At 37.2% G+C, this 10,025-nt stretch overlaps 1 long non-coding RNA gene across 2 annotated transcripts; it reads right to left on the bottom strand.

Annotated features, from left to right (window-relative positions):
* Positions 1-846: 846 nt before the first annotated feature.
* On the bottom strand, positions 847-9,320 carry LOC129620570 (uncharacterized). 2 transcript variants are annotated; one of them, XR_008698558.1, is made up of 3 exons: positions 5,313-5,596; positions 2,761-2,883; positions 847-1,488 (listed from the first exon to the last, which is right to left on the bottom strand). It is a non-coding gene; the product is annotated as an uncharacterized LOC129620570 (long non-coding RNA). The 2 variants fall into 2 exon arrangements; XR_008698557.1 differs by lacking the exon at positions 5,313-5,596 and adding an exon at positions 9,172-9,320 and having other exon boundaries at positions 848-1,488.
* Positions 9,321-10,025: the final 705 nt, after the last annotated feature.

Raw genomic sequence — 10,025 nt, 5'->3', positions numbered from 1 at the left:
CAAAGACACCATTCAAAAAGAAAACTTTAGTGAAATACCCCTCAATACAGATGCAAATATAGATACAAAAGTCCTTAAAATATTAACAAAGCAAATTCAACAATATATAAAAAGAATAATACATTACACCTGGGGTTTATTCCAAGAATGTAAGGTTACCTCAACCTCTGAAAATCATTCAAAATAATTTACTCTATCCACATACTGAAAAAGAGCTGCATGATCATCTAATAAATACAAAAAAGTCATATGACAAATTATAATAACCATTCGTTACAAAAATCCTAGCAAACTAGTAATAAATGGAAAGTTCCACAACCTGATAAAGAGCGTTTACAAGAAAACCTACAGCTTACAATATATTTAATATGAAATACTGAATTCTTTTCTCTTAAAATTAGGAAAAGAGCAAGAATGTCTACTCTCATTATTACTATTAATGAAGTATTCAAAGTACTAACCAGTGCAATTAAGTGAGGAAAAGACAAGGCAAACTGATTGGAAAGAAAGAGGTAAAGTTCTCTTTATTTGCAAACAAAATGATGGTGTATGTAGAAAGCCAATGGGAGAAAAGGTTGTTAGAATTAATAACAGTTTTTGTCAGGGTCATGGGAAATAAGGTGATCCTGAGAAATAAAAGAGAAATGAAACACTTATCCATGAAAATTTGTATTTAAATGTTCTTAGCAGCTTTATTGGAGAAGGCAATGGCACCCCACTCCAGTACTCTTGCCTGGAAAATCCCATGGGTGGAGGAGCCTGGTAGGCTGCAGTCCATGGGGTCGCTAGGAGTCGGACACGACTGAGTGACTTTACTTTCACTTTTCACTTTCATGCATTGGAGAAGGCAATGGCAACCCACTCCAGTGTTCTTGCCTGGAGAATCCCAGGGACGGGGGAGCCTGGTGGGCTGCCATCTATTGGGTCACACAGAGTAGGACACAACTGAAGTGACTTAGCAACTTAGCAGCAGCAGCTTTATTTATAATTACCAAAAACTAGAAATAGTTCAAATTTCTATCAAGTTGAATGGATAAACAGAATGCAGTATATCCACACATGAACATATAATTTAATAAACTGTAAACATGTTCAACAACATTATGCAGAGAAAAAAAATCCAGGGGCAAAAGTATACATACATTATAGCTCCATTTTTTATTAAATGCTATAAAAGATAAATCTATCATAACAGACTGCTGATCAGTGTTTGCTTGAGGCTGGAATAGAGACTGACCAGGAAGATATGCACCTGGAAAGGTCACGTGTAGGTGATCCGGTCAACAGACTCAGTTGAGCCCAGATTCTAGGTCACCCCAGCATCCATACCAGATTTGTTAGAGAAGCCTTCGAGAGGATCCCAGTTACCAGTCATTTCAGTGTTCCCAGGTGAGACCACAGACATCCTGGGAAGAAACCAGACAATCTGGATGTGCTGTGTTCAAATTCCTGGGTTGTTGATTTATGTCACCAAATACTTTTAAAAACCTAAATGAAAGGGGAAATTTTCACGAAAGGTATAAATTACCAAAAATAACACAGGAGAAATGAAAATCTGAATAGCTTTCTTACATTAAGACTATTGATTTCAATTTGTAAACAGTCCCTAAAAGGTAACTCCAGGACTAGATGGCTTACCCAATAACTTTTATTCAGCAACAAACAGAAACGAATTACTAATGCATGCAACAACTGAGATGAATCTCAAGGATATTGTGCTAAGTGAAAAAAGCCAGGAATAAAGACTACATATTGATTCCATTTATATGAAATGCCTATCTTGTAAAAGAATAATTTATAATAAACCAAGCAGAACAAAATGGAACTAGAGTTCACCTGCATGAGGAAACTTTTGGGAGTGGACAAATTGCTCTAAAACTGGATTGTGGTGATGGCTGCAAATCTTCATAAAAATTCATTGGAATTCACTAAATGAATTCTATATATATATACTTATAATAGATGATCTTTATAGTGTGAAAATTAAAGCTAAAAAACTGTGGGAACAAAAATGATTACAGGTAAAATCTTACAGAAGAGTAACTATATGCCAGGAAAATGCTATACCAAAAGGAATGTCAAATCACAATATTAATATCCAAACATAGTACATGTGTACATAATGCATGACTGTTTTTCTATAATTTTCCAAAAAATTACTGAAACTGATGCACTGTATTCAAACACTATTTTAGAATATATTCCATCTTCTGTATGACCATTATTTATTGAAACTACTCCTAAAATACTGGTGCTAAGCTCCAGTTATTTCCCTAATGTTATTTATATTCTCCTCTATCACAGTTTTTCCTCATTAGTTTTCATAAAGTTGAATGATAAATAGTTCTAGCATTTTTGTTTTAGAAGTGGGAAACTAAAGCTCAGAGAAGTGGAACAAATTTCCAAACATGACTCTAGTGGGTTTCTTAATTAAGAATATCAAACCCAATATCCCTTAGGCACATTGCCTTTCTGCTGCTGAATTAGGAACATTTTCATTTCAGATACAAATTAAGAATACAAACATTTATTGTCCATTCTCTCCTTATTCATGAAAAAAAAACAGACTCTACCAGCATATATAAAAAAGAAAAATCATAATCTATTCTGATAGTTGTTACCTTCAGTTTTTCTGGGCTGTGTATGTTATTTTAAAGTTGTAGCCAACCTCTCTTTGATGCTATAGAAGATATTAGAGACATAATCAAATGTACTCTTGTCCAGGGCTATAAACAGAAGACGACAGCAAGGGGAACCAACCTGCCTAAGATAACAGTTCCGTAGGGCAGCATTTTCTGTCAAGCCATAATTATGAATATTTTTATGATCCTGATTGAGTCTTCAGTAACTCTCCTAATCAGTCTCAACAGTCATCCACAGGACCTGAACAAAGCAGCAGAGGAAACAATATGAACATTTTACGACAGCTGCTTTCTTCCAGAATGCATAATTAAAGTCAAGCTCCCCACTCCCCAGTCAATTGAAAGATGGTCAGAAAGACAGATCAACCACTGAGAGCAATAGACGTGTTATATAACTATCCATGGATTTTGTAGGGAAAGGATGTGAGATCATGTATGGCATAGGAAAAAAAAATAATCTGATATACCTTTCCAGTAATCTAGAAAAATAGTACTAGAGCATACATGAGAGAGAGAGAGAGAGAGATGTGACAGAGAAGGAAACAGATTGTGTAACTTTTAGGTTATCCCCATGTTCCTGTGCTGTGCCATGCTAAGTCACTTCAGTTGGATCCAACTCTTTGCGACCCTATGGACCGTAGCCCACCAGACTCCTCTATCCATGAGATACTCCTGGCAGAACAACAATGGAACTATAGTTCACCTGCATGAGGAAACTTTTGGGAGTGGTCAAATTGCTCTAAAACTGGATTGTGGTGATGGCTGCAAATCTTCATATAAATTCATTAGAATATAAATTCATTCAGTAAATTCATTCATTCATATAAATTCATTCAGTACTCAAGAATACTGGAGCGGGTTGCCGTGCCCTCTCCAGGGGATCTTCCTGACCCAGGGATCGAACATGCATCTCTAAAGTCTCCTACATTGGAAGGCAGGCTCTTTACCACTCGTGTCATCTGGGAAGTCATTTGTTCCTGATACTTGCACTAAAATAATGTATCTTGTGCATACAACAAACTCCTTAAAAAATTAAAAAAGGAGGATAAAGGTAATGGGAAGCTTCCAGGAATAATTCATAGCTGCTATAAATACTTGAATCACTGTCATTGTAGTGAACTTTTTTTCCTTTTGTGAAAGATAAACAATATTAGTATGGATTGCATATAGTGAAATGTAGCAGACTTGGGGAGAAAATCTCAAAGGATTAAAATTATATGCATTTACAGTAAGAAAAAAAAGAAGATAAAAGGAGATTCTGACTGAATCTAAGTCTATCAAGGTACTAAATACTCCAGAAAGGGATAAATTTTCATATTTCCTGCTTTACTCTGTACAAATACATACATTGACCTGGGTCACCATGAACTAAGATGAAAGAAGTAAACTCATAACCCCATTAGGTCAGACAGATGTCTTGGCTGAGTGAGCATCAAAAAAGGAAAATTGTGTGAAAAAGCATTTCCTCTATGAGCAGATCTATAAAAATGATCTTTCATGAAACCAGCCAGAATATCATGGAGAGAAAATACTCTAGGTGAAGGCTTCCTCAGTAAATGATAACTTAGAAACACTGATGACAACATTAGTGAAAACATTTCCTTCCTCACTGAAATAACTGAAATTGTAGCAGGGAGCTATTAGGGGTGAAACGTGATCATGTCACAAAAATATCTTGGTTGCCCAGCAAGATTCACAGAGCTCCAGAAAGGGATAGTCTGGACCTGAAAATTAGGACATAAAACCTACCAACATTGCATTTCCTCAGGGTAGTGGGCCTTTCTTTAAAGTATTTTGGAAAATTAAGAAAATGTGGTAACTTGACAGAAAGACTTAGATAAAAGAAATAATCTGCCCTACGAGGTACTGTTGACTTAATGGGGTAAAAATTTATTAGTAACATTATTAACATCTTGGCCACTGTAAGATTTGTTCAGAAAATGTGAGAATCTATATGTCATACTGGCAAAAATCTCATCTTGATTTTTCAGATACTATTAGATTAGAGAGTCATAATTTCTAGACAAGAAAAGAATGTCCAACCAGACATTTTGAAAAACACAACAGCTTCAGTATGGCTTTTTTTTTTTTTTTTTTTACTATGGCATATGCATTCTTTTTTTTTTTTAATTTTATTTTATTTTTAAACTTTACATAATTGTATTACTTTTGCCAAATATCAAAATGAATCCGCCACAGGTATACATGTGTTCCCCATCCTGAACCCTCCTCCCTCCTCCCTCCCCATTCCATCCCTCTGGGTCATCCCAGTGCACCAGCCCCAAGCATCCAGTATCGTGCATCAAACCTGGACTGGCAACTCATTTCATTCATGATATTTTACATGTTTCAATGCCATTCTCCCAAATCTTCCCACCCTCTCCCTCTCCCACAGAGTCCATAAGACTGTTCTTATTATTATAGTCAAATCCCTAGTCTATGTCAAACTCTGCCCAAACCAAAGTCAGTAAGTACTTATTGCAATTCCAGTATTGTTGATCAAGGACAAGTTCTAATAGTTTTCATTCCAGTACATCTTTTTACCAAGAGTTTTATATACCCAGAAAGTGCCAACTGAAATTTACACAGTGAAAGTTCACATAAAACTGTGAATAAGAATGCTCTAAACAGAATTCATCAATTTTCCCTATAATCAAGGCCCTTTCCCACCTTCCAATTACCATCAGCAGCAGACTCCCCTCTCCCAGCTTGATTGCCCTTCACAGTTAATCAAGCACCTGTCTATTCCTCCTCTGAAAGAAACTGTGGTCTGTGAATGACCTGCATCTGAATCATCTTGACTCCTTGCTAAAATACACATTGTTGTGTCCCTGCCCCAGACCTATCAAATATGAACACGTAAAAGAGAATCCCTGAATTTGCATTTTAAGACTCTCTACCAGTACTCATCTGTACTCCAGAGTTTCAAAATAATCCATCTGAATCTCACTTTTTAAATTCCTCCTGCTCTTCTCCAGTCTAGATTGTTATACCATATGGAGAAGCTGATAACAGTCTGGCAGCTTATCTCTTTGCCTCCAGTGCCTTCTCCAGAATTCCCCTGTATACCACTGTATAAAAATCTCAAGATCCTTTTCACCAAATATGCTTTCTGCTCAAAATTCTTAATTTTTTTTACCATATTTAGGGACAAATCCAAACATCACAGCTGAGCATTTAAGGATTTCTATGAAAGGATCCCAGTGTGTATGGTGCATTGACATGTCTTATGGCTTCAGTCTAGAGTTCTTCTCACCAGTTCTGATCAGACTAAACACTAACCTTATTTCTTGAATGTCCTCTTCTTTTCCATCTCCACTTATCATCCATCTTTCCCTTCAAATGCCCCAAGGCTCTCCCTAGTTTTCCAAAATCTGATACTTCTTCTAAGAAGGAAATTCAGAATCACCTTCTTTAAATTGGTAGAAAATATAAATACCATGAGTTACTAGGCAGATTCAAAAAAAATATGAGTTGTACCACTCACCACTATTGTGATTTGAAGCAAATTTATTTGATAAATATGAAATAATATACCAGATGCCTGGAACTTTACAGGAACTCAGTGAAAACAAATTTCTTTTCTTCACTCTGTGTGGAAGTTATGGTCTTTGTCTACATTATTTTTCTGCGTAAACTATTTCTGCTGAAATAAGTCAATTCTAATTTTCATATGAAACACATTCCATGTTGTCAAGGTGGAGTTGACCTCATCCTATCATTATGACCACTGGAAAGTGAAAGTCGCTCAGTTGTGTCTGACTCTTTGTGATCCCATGGACTATAGAGTCTATGGAATTCTCCAGGCCAGAATACTGGAGTGGGTAGCCTTTCCCTTCTCCAGGGGAATCTTCCCAACCCAGGGATCAAACCCAGGTCTCCCTCATTGCAAGCAGATTCTTTACTTTCAGAGCCACCAGGGAAACCCTATGACAAACAGAGTAGCCAGAAATCCATCTATTCCACTGCCACCTCCAACACACACACCCCCCACACCACACCACACCACACCAAACTGCAGCAACTGGCTCACGGATGGACAATTTTCCCAAGTCAATCAGATCAGTCCCTGGAAATTTTGTTGAATACTGAAGAAGTGGACACTAATCATTGGAATTGCTGGATGTGCCATTGAGTTAAGCATAGAGAGACTTCTGGTCAGTTTTGCTACCATTTAGGAAAAAAATTGCCTTCATATTAAAATGATTATGAGGAAAATAGGGCTCCAATAGGGAAGATGATATCCTGACAGCATCATTTTAATCCCTGAATTCATGATGCCTGAGATCCAACTGTAGAATTTTCATTTATAGGAGTCAATGAACTTCTTTTGAATTAAAATAGTTTTCACTATTTTTCTGTCACTTTTATATGAGAACTCTTTACTAATACAGAAATATTAGGAAGTAGAATGTTGCAAGTAACAAAAGTTTAAATGTAATGGGATTAAATTAACATAGGTGAGGGCAGGGGAGCTGTAGGTAGCATCTGAGTGAGACATTGACTTTCCTCTCTTTGGGAATGAGTGAATTATTGGTTTTAAGTCTACTACTTCCATTGTCATGCAGTGGCATTTTGAAATGATGCATATGAGAAGAAAATTTGTTATTGAGCAGTCAATAAATAAATAGTAGTGGATTGCAGTAATCATAGTTTTTGTTGACTATGCTTTTTCTCATATAAGCCTTTTTTATGAAAATCGGAGTTTATGAGCACCCTGATACCTGGTCACAGGGATATCCAGGGATGGCACATGATTTAGTTCAGAACAATCACAACCTTTCCTGGGACTTCAGCTACAAGTATCAGAAAGTGCATTTTCTTTTGATTGGAACTGCTAACTACAAAGGTAACTGAGTTTATAACTTTCCTCCATTAGCCAATTATACCACAAAGTAGAAAGATATTGCCTGAGATTAAAGCCTGGGGTGTTGGAGAAGACTCTTGAGAGTCCTTTGGACTGCAAGGAGATCCAACCAGTTCATTCTGAAGGAGATCAGCCCTGGGATTTCTTTGGAAGGAATGATGCTAAAGCTGAAACTCCAGTACTTTGGCCACCTCATGCGAAGAGTTGACTCATTGGAAAAGACTCTGATGCTGGGAGGGATGGGAGCAGGAGGAGAAGGGGACGACAGAGGATGAGATGGCTGGATGGCATCATGGACTCGATGGACGTGAGTCTGGGTGAACTCCAGGAGTTGGTGATGGACAGGGAGGCCTGGCGTGCTGCGATTCATGGGGTCGCAAAGAGTCGGACACAACTGAGCGACTGATCTGATCTGATCTGAATGGCATCCATTTATCCAAAATGTAACTCTATTCCCTATACTTCTCAGTTATGTGGACCAATAAATCCATTTTAATGGTAATCTCATTAGTCTAAGCTTCTGTCATTTGCAACTAAGAATCCTGAGTAACCCATTTGGTCACCTTACAAATGTTTTCTAGTTTTTTCATACACATATTCCTTCCCACTAAACAGTAATACCTTTGAGGAAAATATATTGTGTCATTGATATCTTTTCTAATCCCTACAGTTGCAACAGAAACTACAACTCATTAGATGGAAATATGAGAGAACAGTCAACAAATTAATTCATAAGTATGATAAAAATCCACAGTCATCTATTTCTTTCAGTTGCACAGACAGATCTAATTAATCTTCTCCAAAAGTATTTTACGATACACCATCCCAGACAAAATACCATACAAAAACTAAATAGCTCTGTCTTCCATTCTCTTAAGTAGCTTTTTCAATGTTTTCAGCTTTTGTGTTAAAAGTTCATTTCAAATAGCACATTTCTTAATACATACAAAGTGTTTCGAATTCACAAAATAACTAGACACCTGTAATTACAGCATAATCTCCAATGTCACATGACATTTTCCTATGTCTTTAAAAGCATGTATTCCAACAGCAGTATTTAAAGTTCACCTCTCATCCCTGTGTCATGATTTGAGAAGTATTTACTTCTGTGACTCTGCTCTCCTAAATACTTTTGATTTAATAATTTTTATTCACAACAAAAGGTTCAAGGCTAAATATTTTTGAACTTAGGGCAAAATATTCCAATTTTATTTCCCAAACTAATTACTGATGAACATAACACATTAAGGCAAAATGACATAACAAAACCTATGCCTCTTTTTTCTCTTTTTTATCCATTTAAATGAGTAAAAACATATACTTTCATGATACATGCTCCTATAAGCAAATATATAATTAGAACAATGAAAAATTCCTATTTTTTCTTCATGTAGAAACTAAAGAATAAAAGACCATTCAGGTTGGACATTGTATCAGTCAAGTCCCCTCGCAGGAAACAGAATTTACTCCCAAGTGATTCAAATAAAGAGACTTTGGTAAAGGGACTCTTTTAAAAGATGAGAAATGTGAGCTGAGAAAAGAGAATAAACAAAGAATCGAGATACCCTCAGAGGCTAACTTAATGGAAAGACCCTCAGAGGCTAACTTAATGGAAAGTCATCACTAACACCAGGGCTGAAAGGACTGAAAGAAATGCATTACCTGAACCCATGGAGAGCTGGAACTGTGGAGGAGGGGGCCACCTGCGGAGGCAGTGGGGGGGAAACAGTGATTGCCAGAGATGCTGAGGGAAGAAAGAGGAGAGAAATATTTGAGCCTCTCTCCCTCAGCTCTTTAGTCTCCTGCCAACGCCTCCTGTTGGTGAAATACAATTGGAAACATCCAACCAAGCAACTCAGGAAGGGAAGCAGTTCACACAGAAATCATTCCTGGTGGGGCACAGAGCTGGACAGAAAAAAAGTGAAGTGGATCAAGGGTGTGAGAAGAAACAAAGGAAGAATAACCAGATAGTGAGTGTAGTCTTGACTTTTTGGAATAGCCAAGGAGAAAGAGCTGAGGGTTCAAATTTTTCCAACTAGATTTCACCTCACTGAACCCTTTTCCATTACAGGAAGGTGGTAGATGTATTAGAAAGGGGATGGAGCCTGTCACAGAACTACAATTCTGGAGGTTATACATTTTTGTGAAAACCTCTAGCTCAGGCAGGCAATGGGTTGCCTCCCATTGCCTCCATAAAACCTCCCCAAAAGACTTAATAAACTCTCTTAAATTTCCAATAAAATCTCTTAAGAGTCTCCCAAAGAGATTTAATTGTTACCATAGGACCTTAGCAGTCAAGATTGAGGGCAGGGCTGTGGCATCTTGTAGCTCATGGCTTAAGTTTCACATCTTTTAGTGGCCACGATATTTCTTTGGTTGTTGCTTGTCTCTTTCAGTCTTTCTTTCCTGCTCTGTTACAGCCAGTTATGCCGTTCACTCTCTGTTCACTCTTTGTATTGCATCACATGGCTCCTCTCACTTGTCTCATCCAAGTTCCATCTGTCAGATATTGCCAC

The sequence above is a fragment of the Bubalus kerabau genome, chromosome 10 (genome assembly GCF_029407905.1).
Source record: "Bubalus kerabau isolate K-KA32 ecotype Philippines breed swamp buffalo chromosome 10, PCC_UOA_SB_1v2, whole genome shotgun sequence".
Lineage (NCBI taxonomy): Eukaryota > Metazoa > Chordata > Mammalia > Artiodactyla > Bovidae > Bubalus > Bubalus kerabau.
Note: the sequence above shows the minus strand (reverse complement) of the source record. Positions and strands in the feature narration are given on the sequence as shown.